This window comes from Lethenteron reissneri, chromosome 40, assembly GCF_015708825.2.
Source record: "Lethenteron reissneri isolate LAM-NWPU_2019-01 chromosome 40, ASM1570882v1, whole genome shotgun sequence".
NCBI classification, from domain to species: Eukaryota; Metazoa; Chordata; class Hyperoartia; order Petromyzontiformes; family Petromyzontidae; genus Lethenteron; species Lethenteron reissneri.
The window spans coordinates 4,042,657-4,058,601 of record NC_083818.1 but is presented as its reverse complement, the minus strand read 5'-3'; the positions used below and the strand labels follow the sequence as shown (position 1 = coordinate 4,058,601).

General features: G+C 51.0%; 1 pseudogene; it reads left to right on the top strand.

Moving 5' to 3' along the window:
- Window positions 1-15,364, top strand: part of LOC133352365 (ras-interacting protein RIP3-like) — a 19,780-nt pseudogene extending 4,416 nt beyond the window's left edge.
- The last annotated feature ends 581 nt before the right edge of the window (window positions 15,365-15,945 follow it).

Here is a 15,945-nt window from a genome sequence, read left to right as displayed (position 1 = left end):
ACACTCTCTCTCTCTCACTTACACACATTATCACTTACACACACTCTCACACCCTCTCACACTCTCTCACACACTCTTACACAAACACACGCTGCCCCTCACACCCTTAACCGCTGTCTCCTACTCACAAAAAAGACAAAGATCCCCCGTGTAGCTTTAGCAGAATGTTGGGGCAAGTGCTGTTAGCGAATAGCACCACCTATGAAGGCCTGAACGCCACACGAGGGGTGGGTGGCCAGCCCCACGCCCGGCCGCCTTTGTCTCCTTAGTGGCGATGTTTTTACGCACCGCATCAGACACTCATTTGAGGCTGAGTCGACCTAGGAGAAGCCCAGGACCGGTTGGCCGTGAGCGTGAAACGAACCCGGGTCGCCAGGTTCGTAGCGCAGCGCGCTGACCGCTACACCACCGCTCCCCACTTACACACTCTTACACACACTCACTCTTACACACTCTTACACACTCTTACACACACTCACTCTCACACACTCTTACACACACACACTCACTCTTACACACACTCACTCTTACACACTCTTACACACACTCACTCTTACACACACTCACTCTTACACACTCTTACACACACTCTTACACACACTCTTACACACACACACTCACTCTTACACACACTCACTCTTACACACTCTTACACACACTCACTCTTACACACACTCACTCACTCTTACACACACTCACTCTTACACACACTCACTCTTACACACACTCACTCACTCTCACACACACTCTTACACACCCTCACTCTCACACACACTCTTACACACACTCTTACACACACACACTCACTCTTACACACTCTTACACTCTTACACACACTCACTCTTACACACACACTCTTACACACACTCACTCTTACACACACTCACTCTTACACACACACACACAAACTTACACACACTCTTACACACTCTTACACTCGCTCACTCATACACGCACAATCCCTCCCCCCTTCCACACACACACACTAGCATCACTGTGTCTCTCTTAACTCTCCACTTACACGTGATTCCTCTCTCTCTCTCACGCCCTCCATGTACACACTCGGCCACACACTCACACACTGACTCACTCTCTCACTCTCTCTTACACTTAGTCTCCAGTCTCACACACTGACTCACTCACTCACTCTCTCTTACACTTAGTCTCAAGTCTCACACACTGACTCACTCTCTCACTCACTCTCTAAACTCTCCCTAAGCTCTCCCCTTACACGTGATTCCTCTCTCTCTCGCTCACCCTCCATGTACACACTCAGCCACACTCTCACTCACTCACTCTCTCTTACACTTGGTCTCCAGTCTCACACACTGACTCACTCACTTTCTCTTACACTTGGTCTCCACTCTCACACACTGACTCACTCTCTCACTCACTCTTACACTTAGTCTCAAGTCTCACACACTGACTCACTCTCTCACTCACTCTCTAAACTCTCCCTAAGCTCTCCCCTTACACGTGATTCCTCTCTCTCTCGCTCACCCTCCATGTACACACTCAGCCACACTCACACACTGACTCACTCACTCACTCTTACACTTAGTCTCCAGTCTCACACACTGACTCACTCTCTCACTCACTCTTACACTTAGTCTCCAGCCTCACACACTGACTCACTCTCTCACTCACTCTCTCAACTCTCCCTAAGCTCTCCCCTTACACGTGATTCCTCTCTCTCTCGCTCACCCTCCATGTACACACTCAGCCACACTCACACACTGACTCACTCACTCACTCTTACACTTAGTCTCCAGTCTCACACACTGACTCACTCTCTCACTCACTCTTACACTTAGTCTCAAGTCTCACACACTGACTCACTCACTCACTCTTACACTTAGTCTCCAGTCTCACACACTGACTCACTCTCTCACTCACACTCTCAACTCTCCCTAAGCTCTCCCCTTACACGTGATTCCTCTCTCTTTCTCGCTCACCCTCCATGTACACACTCAGCCACACTCTCACTCACTCTCTCTTACACTTGGTCTCCAGTCTCACACACTGACTCACTCACTCTCTCTTACACTTAGTCTCCAGTCTCACACACTGACTCACTCTCTCACTCACTCTCTCAACTCTCCCTAAGCTCTCCCCTTACACGTGATTCTTCTCTCTCTCGCTCACCCTCCATGTACACACTCAGCCACACTCACACACTGACTCACTCACTCTCTCTTACACTTGGTCTCCAGTCTCACACACTGACTCACTCTCTCACTCACTCTCTCTTACACTTGGTCTCCACTCTCACACACTGACTCACTCTCTCACTCACTCTCTCTTACACTTAGTCTCCAGTCTCACACACTGACTCACTCTTTCACTCACTCTTACACTTGGTCTCCAGTCTCACACACTGACTCACTCTCTCACTCACTCTCTCTTACACTTGGTCTCCACTCTCACACACTGACTCACTCTCTCACTCACTCTCTCTTACACTTGGTCTCCACTCTCACACACTGACTCACTCACTCTCTCTCACACTTAGTCTCCAGTCTTACACTCAAGTGCTGTTAGCGAGGCACCTATTTAAAGGTCGGAACGCCCGGCCGCCTTTGTCTCCCCTAGCGGGCAGGGCCCCATGACCGGTTCTGGTAGTCGTCACTCCTCGTGCTGGTGGTGGCCGTGAGCGGGAATCAAACTCGGGACAATACCGATAACCCGCCATTCGCCACGGCGCCTGTGCCAGGCTAGGTGCACTTGTGAGGCCACGTGAAGTGTTGAAGGGCTCATTGCTGACGGGAGGTCACGGGACAGACCCCAGGTGCCATCGGTTGACCGACTGAGAAGATGCGACCACCTGTGCCCCCCGATTTATGTGCCAACTTTCTTCATTTTATCGGCCCGGCGCTCCGCTCGTTGTAGTGAGCGTCGCTCCTCTGCCCTCCGTTGTTGTTGGAGGGCGACTGCCTCCAACTGCCCAGCAGCAGCGTCCTTCACGAGCCTCCTCCTCCACAGAGGTCGATCTTGACACCGCTGGTATCAGTCATCGGCAACGCCACTCAGCTCCATGTCCTCCAACTCACACGCACACAACAACAACCGCCATTCGCCACTAAGTGGCGGTGACGTCACCACGACGCTTGTGCCAGGCCATGTGCACCTTGAGGCCACGTGAAGTGTCGAACGCCCGCTGGCAGGAGGTCACCGGGCAGACCCAGCAGGTGCCACGGGTCGACTGACCGAGATGACCGAGATGACTGGCTGATGCACCACCTGTGCCCCCTACTGTGCCAACACACACACACACGAACACACACACGCGCACTATCTCTCTATCTGTTACACACTTAAACATTAACTCGCCGCTCTTATGCTCGCTGTTTCCTACACTGCTACGCACACACACACACACCCTACTAAACTCTTGCACACGCAGCGGTGATGAATAGTGACCGCGATGATGATTGTGATGATGAAGATAGTGACGACGATGATGATGATGATGATAGCCCACAACAACGATGGTGAAAGTGGCGATCATCATCATGGTGACGACGATGTCGCCGAGGTATACATCAGCTCGCGTTTGGTGTTGCAAAAGCAAACACCGCCAGAACTCTGTGTGTGTGTGTGTTTGCGTGTACTTTTACGCAATTTGTGCTTGAATGCGTTCTTAATTTATTTGCCGTGACTTGCTTCCCTGTTCTAGGCTCTGAACCCCCTGTAGTCGCTGTTACTGTTTGCCGTTCAAATCTTGACTTAAAACTTTCGTGACTGCAGAAATTCATATTCTTTTGTGTGTTTTTTTCGGTAGAGTCACGTAGATAGAAAAATAATAATAAAAAAATAGTTTTTTGTTTTTGTTATATTTTTATTCACCAACGGGAGGTCACGGGACAGACCCCAGGTGCCATCGGTTGACCGACTGAGAAGATGCGACCACCTGTGCCCCCCGATTTATGTGCCAACTTTCTTCATTTTATCGGCCCGGCGCTCCAACGAATATGTTTGCTGTTGTCAAACGTCGTGATCACCCGGCCGTCTGGGGAAGAATAAGAAGAAACAAAGAGCTTTATAGCTAATCGGATACCCCCGCGGTCTAAGTGAAGATTCCCGATCCTGACAAATGCGTCCGAGCGGAAATCGTGTGGCCGGTGGCAGCCCGAATCACGACGCTCCCCCGACTATCAACACGAAAGACAAAGATCTCCCACGTAGCCTTTAGCAGACTGTCGGGGCAAGTGCTGTTGTTCGAGTAGCACCCACGAAGGCCGGCACACGCCCGGCCGCCTTTGTCTCCCCAGAGACGATGATTACTACACTCCGTGCCAGGTTTTCATTTGAGACTGAGTCGACCTAGGGGAGGCCCAGGACCGATTTAGATAATCTTCACTGGGTGTTAGCCGTGAGCGGGAATCGAACTCGGGTCGCCGGGTTCGTAGCGCAGCGCGCTAACTGCTGCGCCACCGCTCCCCGCTATAAGCCTTCGCCTCCACCACCACCACCCACCTGCTACGACTACCCTGTCAATCGCTATGGCGAGATGTTGACTACCTCGCCTGGTATGCAGGAGGTCGTGGGTTCAATCCCGACCCCGACGCCTGCTGCTGCTGTATATTTGGAGTTTGTGGTGTCTCTCTCTCCCCGTGGTCGCGTGGATTTTTCTCCGGGGCCTCCTGTTTCCCCCCCATCCCCCCCACGTGTTTATAGTGATTTGCCTGCTGCTATCAATCTCCACGTGATGATGAAGATGATAAGCCACTTCGTTGAGCTATCTTTGGCGTTAGCTAGGTCGCTTCTGATTAAAGAGCGACACGGCTCAGTGGGTGGGGCCTTTCCCCCTTGGTAAAAGAAAAAAAAATTAACCCGTAAAAACAAAGTTTTTCACTATAAATCCTTTATATGCGTGGCGGCTAGAGTCCTCTCGTCCTCTGGCTTGAGATGGCTGCCACCTATGGGTCAGATGATTGCCTGCCACCATTAAGCAATTGGTAATTAAATATCTTTTTTTTTTCCTAAACAGTGTAAAATTTTGGAATTTTTTTTCACGAACATTAATTGTCACGCACAACGAGTCTGTGTGGAAAATGTCAGCTCGATTGGATCACGGGAAGTGGGTTAAAAAACGACCGAAAGATTTGCACGGTCGTAAGCGCGCAAGCAAGTGAACTTAATATAAAGGATTTAAAAACACGCAACTAGATGAGTTTAGAGAGACGTCGTCTGCGATTTTCCTCATCGCACCTTTCAGGAAGGTATCGCCCTGATGTACACCGGGGTATGACAGTACCATGTTCCTGCTATCATTACCTCACCACCACCACCTTCATCTGCTGCTGTTTGCTCCATTTCTTTACAAATCTAATCTATTTTTTTTACCAGGTAAGGCCACCCCCCCAATATAGTTATTTTTTTCAGAAGTGACCTGGCTATCAGAAATGAGAGAGAGACACGAAAACTCCAAATATACAGCAGCAGGCATCTGGGTCGGGATCAAACCCATGACCTCCTGTACACCAGGCGAGGTAGTTAACATCTCATAGCCACCGTGATGATAACGAGAGAGAGACACGCAGACTCCAAACATACAGCAGCAGGCATCTGGGTTGGGATCAAACCCACGACCTCCTGTACACCAGGCGAGGTAGTTAACATCTCCTAGCCACCGTGATGATGATGAGAAAGAGACACGCAAACTCCAAGTATACAGCAGGCATCTGGGTTGGGATCAAACCCACGACCTCCTGTACACCAGGCGAGATAGTTAACATCTCCTAGCAACCGTGATGATGATGAGAGAGAGACACGCAGACTCCAAATATACAGCAGCAGGCATCTGGGTCAGGATCAAACCCACGACCTCCTGTACACCAGGCGAGGTAGTTAACATCTCGCCAGTCAATTAAACCCAAGGCCTCCCTTGAGAATCTGGCTGCTGCTGCTACTCCCCACCCCTTACCTGGTCACAGGTGACGGCCCACTCACCTCACTGGGCACCACAGCTTCCCTCCCCCTCCTCCTCTCCCTCATCCTTCCCACCCACCCATGCCTTGCCGTCTCCGCATTAGCAAACTGTTCAAGTCTGGGGGTTGTTTATTTATTTATTTACAACACATCCCATTTGCCACACGGCCTTTGTTCTGCGACGGCGTAATGGCTCGACACAGAGTAAGTCTCGACCGGTTTTTGACGTTCAGTATCTCATCATCATCAGCAGTCAGGCTTTGCCCGGAGCGGTGCTGGTGAACTGCCCAACAGATGTTTATCGGCAAGGAGCCCTCTCTTGTTTGTGTTGACCCAGTGCCCATTGTTCAATGGCGTTTTATTGTTGAGAACTCCTCCCAGGAAAGTTGTTTCCATTACTCTGGTGACTAACACAGCTTGGAATAAATACAGGCAGCGCAGAGGCTGAGCAGCGGCAGCAGTAGGAGGGACACTTGATTAAAAAACCACTGAGATTCTGTGCTTCAGGCCTACGTCTGGTTTACGCTGTGTCTCTAAGTGGGTTCACAATGGTCGTGTCGGGGACACTTGATTCAGAAACCACTGAGATTCTGTGGTTCAGACCTACGGCTGGTCTACGCTGTGTCTCTAAGGGGGTTCACAATGGCCGTGTCTAGAGACACTGAGTCAGAAACCACTGAGATTCTGTGCTTCAGGCCTATGTCTGGTTTACGCTGTGTCTCTAAGGGGGTTCACAATGGCCGTGTCTTGAGACACTGAGTCAGAAACCACTGAGATTCTGTGCTGCAGGTCTACGTCTGGTTTACGCTGTGTCTCTAAGGGGGTTCACAATGGCCGTGTCAGGGACACCGAGTCAGAAACCACTGAGATCCTGTGCTTCAGGCCTACGTCTGGTTTACGCTGTGTCTCTAAGGGGGTTCACAATGGCCGTGTCAGGGACACCGAGTCGGAAACCACTGAGATCCTGTGCTTCAGGCCTACGTCTGGTTTACGCTGTGTCTCTAAGGGGGTTCACAATGGCCGTGTCAGGGACACCGAGTCGGAAACCACTGAGATCCTGTGCTTCAGGCCTACGTCTGGTTTACGCTGTGTCTCTAAGGGGGTTCACAATGGCCGTGTCTAGATACACCGAGTCAGAAACCACTGAGATTCTGGGCTTCAGGTCTACGGCTGGTTTACGCTGTGTCTTTAAAGGGGTTCACAATGGCCGTGTCTAGATACACCGAGTCAGAAACCACTGAGATTCTGGGCTTCAGGTCTACGGCTGGTTTACGCTGTGTCTCTAAGGGGGTTCACAATGGCCGTGTCTAGATACACCGAGTCAGAAACCACTGAGATTCTGGGCTTCAGGTCTACGGCTGGTTTACGCTGTGTCTCTAAGGGGGTTCACAATGGCCGTGTCTAGATACACCGAGTCAGAAACCACTGAGATTCTGGGCTTCAGGCCTACGTCTGGTTTATGCTGTGTCTCTAAGGGGGTTCACAATGGCCGTGTCTAGATACACCGAGTCAGAAACTACTGAGATTCTGGGCTTCAGGTCTACGGCTGGTTTACGCTGTGTCTCTAAGGGGGTTCACAATGGCCGTGTCTAGATACACCGAGTCAGAAACCACTGAGATTCTGTGCTTCAGGTCTACGGCTGGTTTACGCTGTGTCTCTAAGGGGGTTCACAATGGCCGTGTCTAGATACACCGAGTCAGAAACCACTGAGATTCTGGGCTTCAGGTCTACGGCTGGTTTACGCTGTGTCTCTAAGGGGTTCACAATGGCCGTGTCTAGAGACACTGAGTCAGAAACCATTGAGATTCTGGGGTTCAGGCCTACGGCTGGTTTATGCTGTGTCTCTAAGGGGGTTCACAATGGCCGTGTCGGGGACACTTGAGTCAGAAACCACTGATATTCAGGGGTTCAGGTCTATGGCTGGTTTACGCTGTGTCTCTAAGGGGGTTCACAATGGCCGTGTCGGGGACACTTGAGTCAGAAACCACTGAGATTCTGGGGTTCAGGCCTACGGCTGGTTTACGCTGTGTCTCTAAGGGGGTTCACAATGGCCGTGTCGGGGACACTTGAGTCAGAAACCACTGATATTCAGGGGTTCAGGTCTACGGCTGGTTTACGCTGTGTCTCTAAGGGGGTTCACAATGGCCGTGTCGGGGACACTGGGATTCTAGAGCCAAGCGTTGGGGCTGGGTGTCAGTCTCAGCTATGAGGATAGAGTACACTGAATTTCGATTTAAAGCTTTCGTGACTGCAGGGATTCATCTTCTTGGTTCTTTGGGTAAAATCACGTAGAAGGGAAATAATAAAATAATAAAAATAAAACATAATAAAATACAATTCTCACGACGTTTCGGCTGCTTGCGTTGTGGCCGAAACGTCGTGAGAATTGTATTTTATTGTGTTTTATTTTTATTATTTTATTATTTCCCTTCTACGTGACTTTACCGAAAGAACCAAGAAGATACGGTACACTGCTTCAGAGCATTCTTCTTTAGGCGCGACAATACATCGAGTTTCATTCAGGTGAGCCATACAGCTGTCGTGGCTGTGACGGTTCCACCTGAAGACGGAAGCTTGTGTTGCCTCCGAAACGTCGTGATTTTTATTTTATTTTACTTTTATTAATTTTAATGTTTTTACCTACATGGTGACTTTACCGAAAAAACCTAAGAATATGAGCCATCGGTCGTCGTGGTTCCTTCGCTGTTGCACGTGTGGCTGCCTGCAATCCAGCTCTGTGGAGGTAGCAGCGAGGGTTGTTGGATCACCGCACTCCGATGATGTTTGGAATCTCTCTTACTGTGGGCGGCCTTCGAGGAGGCTTGCCAGGATGAGGCGATACAGAAAACAAGCAAACCCGTAAAAACAAAGTTTTTCACTATAAATCCTTTATATGCGTGGCATCGGGGCGGCTAGAGTCCTCTCGTCCTCTGGCTTGAGATGGCTGCCACCTATGGGTCAGATGATTGTCTGGCAGCATTAAACAATTGGTAATTAAAATTAAAAAAAAATCCCTAAACAGTGTAAAATTTTGGAAAAAAATTTTTTTCACGAAAATTCATTGTCATGCACAACGAGTCTGTGTGCAAAATGTCAGCTCGATTGGATCACGGGAAGTGGGTTAAAAAACGACCGAAAGATTTGCACGGTCCTAAGCAAGCAAGCGAACTTAATATAAAGGATTTAAAAATGTGCGGTCCACCTGGCCCATTAGTATGGGGGGGGGGGGGGATAGCGTGTTTCCCCCTCGCATTTTCTCCGGCTGCTCCAGTATCAAAACTCATTATTTGGCTGATAACATTTTAATATGTAGAGGACCGCAGATCTTGAGGCAATTGTTGGTAGCGCCGGCTCTAAACCGCGTGGCTGCTGCTGCTGCTGCCGCCTTTGTGGTTGTATGTATGTTGCACTTCTTCTGCACCGTACGTAGCCAACCGTGCTTAATCGGAGGTGCGACCGCGCTAACCGGAGCTTCCTCCTCCGCGTCGTCCTCCTCCGAGTCGTCCTCTGAGTCGTCCTACTCTACGAGAGCGGCTACCCTGGCAGTGGTGGCGGCGCTTTTCAAGAATATTTTGACGAGCTCACTTTTCCAAAAGCACTGCGACCCTGAAATCATCCCGCGCGGAAGAAGAGACGGAGGGCTCGCGTAATCGTGAGAACCCACCACCGCCGCCACCGCCACCACCACCGCCACCACCACCACCACCACCACCGCCACCACCACCACCGCCGCCACCGCCACCGCCGCCGGGGATAGCGACGGCTATAGTCCAGCAGTGGATAGAACATGTCTGGTGATGATGCTGATGACGAATGCCGTCGCGCTCTCTTGCTTGTGGCTAAAGGAGTTTCGCGACGGCTGCAACGTCGATGGGGATTCTTTTTAGAAAAGCGCAGAATCTCGCTGCCGTGCGCGACTGACTCGGGTCGTCAAGTGCGGGCGATTTGTCCGCAGCCCTTCATCAGTGTCCACTGCTGGCGGAGGGCCTGTCCCGTGGCGTCGTGTCACGGGTTGATGGGGGGGGGGCAAGCTTGACTGTGGTGTCGGTGGTGGAGCGGCCAGCAACAAACAGCACTGGCAAGGCTGCGATGGGGATGAGCGTAATGTGTGTCTGTGGGCGCCGCGGTGGCTTGGAGATGTTAACAACCTCGCCGGGTGTACAGGAGGTCGTGGGTTCGTTCCCGACACTGACGCCTGCCGCTGTACATTTTGAGTTTGCGGTGTCTCTCTTTCTCTCCCCCCGTGGTCGCGAGCTAAATAGCTCGGTGGGGTTTACCCGGTGAAAAAAAAAATGTAGTTTTACTTTCCGTGAAAATTGAGTAAGGTTACAAAAGTGAGTTAATAAGGGAGGGGGGGGGGCGGTGTTAGTGAATGAATTATTGGATGGGTAGGTGAGCAAGCGGGTGGGTAGATGGTATAGTGGGCGAGTGGGTAGGTGAGTGAGTGGATGGTAGAGTGGGTGAGGCGAGTTTGTGAGGAGGTGGGTGAGCGAGTGATTGGGTGGGGGGCGGGTAGGTGAGTGAGCGGGTAGGTGAGTGAGCGGATAGGTGAGTGAGCGAATGGATGCGTGGGTGAGTGCACGGGCGAGTGTATTTGCGAGCAAGTGAGCGAATGAATGAGGAATGCGAGAGGAGGGGATTATCTCACGTCTGTGTGTGTGACTCAGCCAAATAATAACGACGATGATGACATCACCCCCCCCACCCCCCTTCCCCCCCCACCCCCCCCAGGGGGAGACGCGAAACAGCTCCCCCAGGTCTCCTCTCTGAACCACCACCGATGTGTGGGATAAACAAACGCAGTGCTCAATAATAATAATACCGTGATGGAAGCTCAATTAAAACAATAATTAGGCCACACGTTTGTGTGTGTGTGGCCCACGGCGATTTGAAGCCATGGCAGGAATTTGTAAATGTGGTGGGTGGGTGAGTGAGTGAGGGAGCGAGCGGGTGGGTGGGTGAGTGAGTGAGCGAGCGAGCGGGCGGGTGGGTGAGTGAGTGAGCGAGCGAGCGGGCGGGTGGGTGGGTGAGTGAGTGAGTGAGCGAGCGGGTGGGTGGGTGAGTGGGTGGGTGGGTGGACGAGTGGGCAAGCGGGTGGGCGAGCGGGTGAGCGGGCGGGTGAGCGGGCGGGTGAGCGGGTGGGTGAGTGGGTGGGTGAGTGGGTGGGTGAGTGGGTGAGCGGGTGAGCGGGTGGGTGAGCGAGCGGGTGGGTGGCTAAAAGAGTGTGTGGTTGAGTGACTAGGTGATTGAGGACCATTTGTGGGTGACTGAGTGGGGAGTGGTGGTGTAGTGGTGAGCGCGCTGCACTTCGATCCCAGCGACCCGAGTTCGATTCCCGCTCGCGACCAATAACAGTGGCGAATATTTGAACCGGTCCCGGGCCTCCCCTAGGTTGACTCGGCCTCACATGAGTACCAGGTGCAATGTGTAAACATTGCCACGAGGGAGACAAAGGCGGCCAGGCGTAGTGCTGGCCACTCCCAATTTCATGAAAGTCGGCACGGCACACAGGTGCTCGCTCATAGCAATTTCCCGATGAGTCTGTTAAGGCTTGGTTAGTGAATAGGTGATTTGAGTGGCTGGGTGAGTGGATGGATGAGTGGATGAGTGGATGGGTGAGTGGGTGGTTCGGTGAGTGAGTGGGTTGGTAGATTAGTGGATGGGTGGATGGGTGAGTGAGGGGGAGAGCGGGTAAGATAGTGGACGAGTGAGTTCGTGGATGGACGAGAGAGCGGGTGAGTGGACGGGTGAGTCGGCCCTTAGATGAGCGGGTGTGGGTGCGTGGGTACGAGTGTGAGTGAGTCCGTGTAGGTGGATTTGTGAGTTGATGGGCGTGTGGGTGGGTGAGACAACACAGTGTCTGTGCGGCTGAGAGAGTTGAAATACCGACTGAGCGAGAGGGAATAAACTCAGCGAGCGAGTGAGCGATTACGTAAGTGTCTCCATACGTATGTGCCGTGTATGGGTATATGTGTGTGCGAGTGGGTGTGTGGGGGAGCGGTGGTGCAGCGGTTAGCGCACTGCGCCACGAACCTGGAGACCCGAGTTCGATTCCCGCACACGGCCAACGCCCAGTGACGATTATCTGGACCGGATCCTGGGAATCCCCTAGGTCGACTCGGCATCAAATGGTGTGGTGTGTAAACTTCGCCACTGGGGAGACAAAGGCGGTCGGGCGTGGTTGCTGGCCACCCACCCCCTCTCGTGTGCCGTGCCGGCCTTCATAGGTGCTCGCTCACAGCACTTGCCCCGACAGTCTGTTAAGGCTATACGGAGGATCTTCGTATTGTGTGTGTGTGTTTAAGCGTGTGTAGGTCTACTCGGCCCTAAATGAGTATCCTGTTTACGGTGAGGTCAACCCCTTCGGGCTCCGTGCTGATGCCCTTCATCGGTGCTGGTCGCGAACAATGCTTCCCCAGACGCCCTCAACCTCATCATCATCATTGATCGCAGTCTCCGTGTGCGAGGAAAGAGAGGAGGGGGGGGTACATTTGGCCTCATTAAGGGTTGCGTAATATTCCTTCCTTATCTTCTTGGTTCTTTCGGTAAAGTCACGTAGAAGGGAAGTAATAAAATAATAAAAAATAAAACATTATTTTATTACTTCCCTTCTACGTGACTTTACCGAAAGAACCAAGAAGATGAATCCCTTGCAGTCACGAAAGCTTTAAATCGAAATTCCTTCCTTAGTTCCGAAAAAAAACCTTAATCCTGCTTCCCCAGCCGCCGGAAATCACACAGCCCTCAATCATCGCACCGGCCTCCTCCCTCCTACTCCTCTTCCTACTCAACCTCCTCCCCCTCCTCAACCTCCTCCTCAACCTCCTCCTCATACTCCATCTCACCCCCCCCCCCTTCCTCGTTCTCCTCGTCCTCGTCTTCCTACTCCCCTTCAACCTCCTCCTTCAACCTCCTCCACTTACTCCTCATCCTACTCCTCCAACTCCTCGTCATACTCCCTTACTCATCTTCATGCTTCTCCCTCCTACTCCCTCCTCCTCCTCATCCTCCTCCTCCTCCCTCTTACTCCTCATTCTGCTCCTCCTCACACTCATTCTCCATCTCCCCCCCCCCCACCCCTCTTCCTCCTATTCCTCCTGCTCGCCGCTACGATTAGGGGTTCACCAAGTGAGCGGCTCGCTCGCTCCACAGCTGATGAGGCTCTAGCTGTCAAGAGGCGCGCGTGACCCGGCCACACGTGACACAGTGCTCACTGCACGCGCATGTCGCGACGGCGTCTGCATGGCCAGCATCCAGAACCACGACACACTTTTAGAACAGGCGCCCTATCCTGCCTGGCAATCGAACAAGAGGCGTAAAGATAGTAGTAGGTTTTTACCCTTTCAACTGGTACAAAAACGAACACCTTTGTACAAGGCATCATGTTTGCAATAACCACAAGACAAGCAGTCAAAATGCAAACAAAAATAAAACAAATCTGATGATGATAATGATATGCACTGTCCTTGAAGTTGATTGGTCCACACCCGAGACAGCTTTTCTTAGAGCCTAGTCTCCATTGGTTTTGGACCAGATGACGCCTTTTGGCCTTTTGCGTCATCTGGTCCAACACCAATGGAGACTAGGCTCTAAGAAAAGCTGTCTCGGGTGTGGATCATTATCAGAGTTGTTTCTTTTTGTTTGCATTTTGACTGCTTGTGTTGTGGTTATTGCAAACATGATGCCTTGTATAAAGGTGTCAGTTTTTGTACCAGTTGCAAGGGTAAAAACCTGTTACTATATTTTGCCACTGGTAAAGGAGATGTCTCATAGTGTAAAGATGTTCAAAGGCCAACAAGACGCCCGTTGCAAGGCATCAAATCTGCGTTAGCCACACGCAACTTGTCACACAACATGTCAACGAACGTGCTCTGATAATTCACTGGTCGACACACTTTTTCTGGCATAAGGTATTCCAACGGTTTGAATGTAATTTTGGGGTGCTGATTCCAAATCTGGCATCAGTTTTTGTCTAGCACATCAGGTTTTTTTTAGATATCAGATATTGCATTTTAAATAAAAACTGCGGAAGAAAAATATTAAATAAATGTGGATATCTACATAAAATAATATTATAAACACACTATCCTAAAAATACAGCACCATATATTAACACTAAAGCAGTCACTGACTCGCAACAACTTGCAATCATAAGTGACAGAGTTAATTTCGGGTAAAATCAATGAAAACGGGGTATGCCGATAGCATAAAAATGAGATGTGATAGAGCAAATCTGAGATCAGATTTGAAATCGGCACCCTGAAATTAGTCTAAAACAGCTGCAAAAGTCCAGGCCAGAAAAAATGATTTTTTGTTGTTGTTGACCAGTGTTATATGTGTGTTATATGTGCTGCATTGTCTTTGGAACTGACTGGCCAACACCAGAGGCAGCAGCCTCCTGTGTGGTCTCGTTTCGCCAGTGGCGAAGTTTACGCCAGAAGGCGAACGGCACAAATGCAATGCAAGCATCAAAGTATTACTGGTAGGAACCACCTGGTTCCACCAGCCCACAGGGGATTATTGTGTCCGTCCGTCCGTCGTGCATCCAAGAATGGGAGGGGTGGGGCTGGGTGGGGAGGGTGGGGAGGGGCTGGGTGGGGAAGGTGGGGAGGGGTGGGGTGGGGAGGGGAGGGTGAGGAGGGTGGGGCTGGGTGGGGAGGGGCTGGTCACCCCGTAGTGCTCTTATAAAACTCAACGTTTAACCTACTCACGCCGGCTTGTGCCCACCCTCACAGTCGGGCATATTTGCGGAATACACCACGCCGCCGTTGACCCTGCAGGCCATTGACCGAGCAACCCGACGTTCCTACCAGCTCCCTCCGCAGGAATGTGTTCATAGCAGCTCGGGCTGAGCGGTTGTATACATGGGACCTTTTTTGCCAGTATCCAAAATGATGAAAAATATAAGAATAGGCTTTACCCTTTCTGCCAATAGAACAGGTGTTAAGATGTTCAAACACCAAATGGTGATAACTCTCGACTTTCAGCTTTCGTGACTGCAGGAATTCATATTGTTGGGTCTTTCGGTAAAGTCACGTAGATGGGTTGGAAGAAAATAACAAAAATAAAAAAACTACGATGCTTCGATCGCAACACAAGGAAAAAGGTAGGTTTAGCTTCCAAGGCAGATGATACCTATTGCAAGGAATCCAAAACTGCATCAACCAAACGCAAACTACTTGTGGCAACTGGCGAACTCAACGCGTGCGTGGCCTTTAAATAGGAGGGGGAAAACAAATAATATAACAGGCGACGTTTCAGGCAATAGCCCCTCGTCAGTGCGCGTGATAACATAATAGCAGTAGCAATCGTGCAGGAGCGTGGTCTGTACAAAGCAACGTGGTTTTTGTTGCGTTTTTGCAGCAGCAACAGCAACAACAAACGCCTCGGCACTTCCTGAAGGACTGCATTGTGGTCTTCCCATCAAACTAAACCGCAGCATTTTGATGGACCGGCTGACAGAAGCAGTGACGGCCAACTGTGCTGGGGCCGGGCTTCTAATCCTAATGAGGAAGAAGCTGGTTCGCATGCAGTCCTGGGCCGCCCCTAGGTCGACTCGGCCTTAAATGAGTACCCTGGTGCCGTGTGTGTGTGTGTGTGCGTGAGCATCGCCACTCGGGAGATATAAGGAGGTTGAGCGTGGTGCTGCTACTCGCGAACAGCACTTGCCCCGACACTTGTTAAAGGGGGATACGGTGGGTGGTGGGATCTTTAGTCTTTGCTGTTGTAATTGTGTGTGTGTGTTTGTGTGTGTGTGTGTATTGAATTACAGGATGTGATAGAACAATTTAACAAAAGAGGGTTGCGGGTGGGGGGGGGGGAGGGTAGTTAGCCTCGAGAATCAAATCTCGGCAGAACAAAACGTGAGGTTATTAAGATTATTGTTGTTGTTGTTCGTGTTGCACACAAGCAAGCTCGCTGAAGAAAAGGAGAAATGCTTGGAGGAAGGACAGAACAGGAACAACAGGAGAGAGAGAGAGTGTGTGAGTGTGTGTGTGTACCGGAGTGGGGAG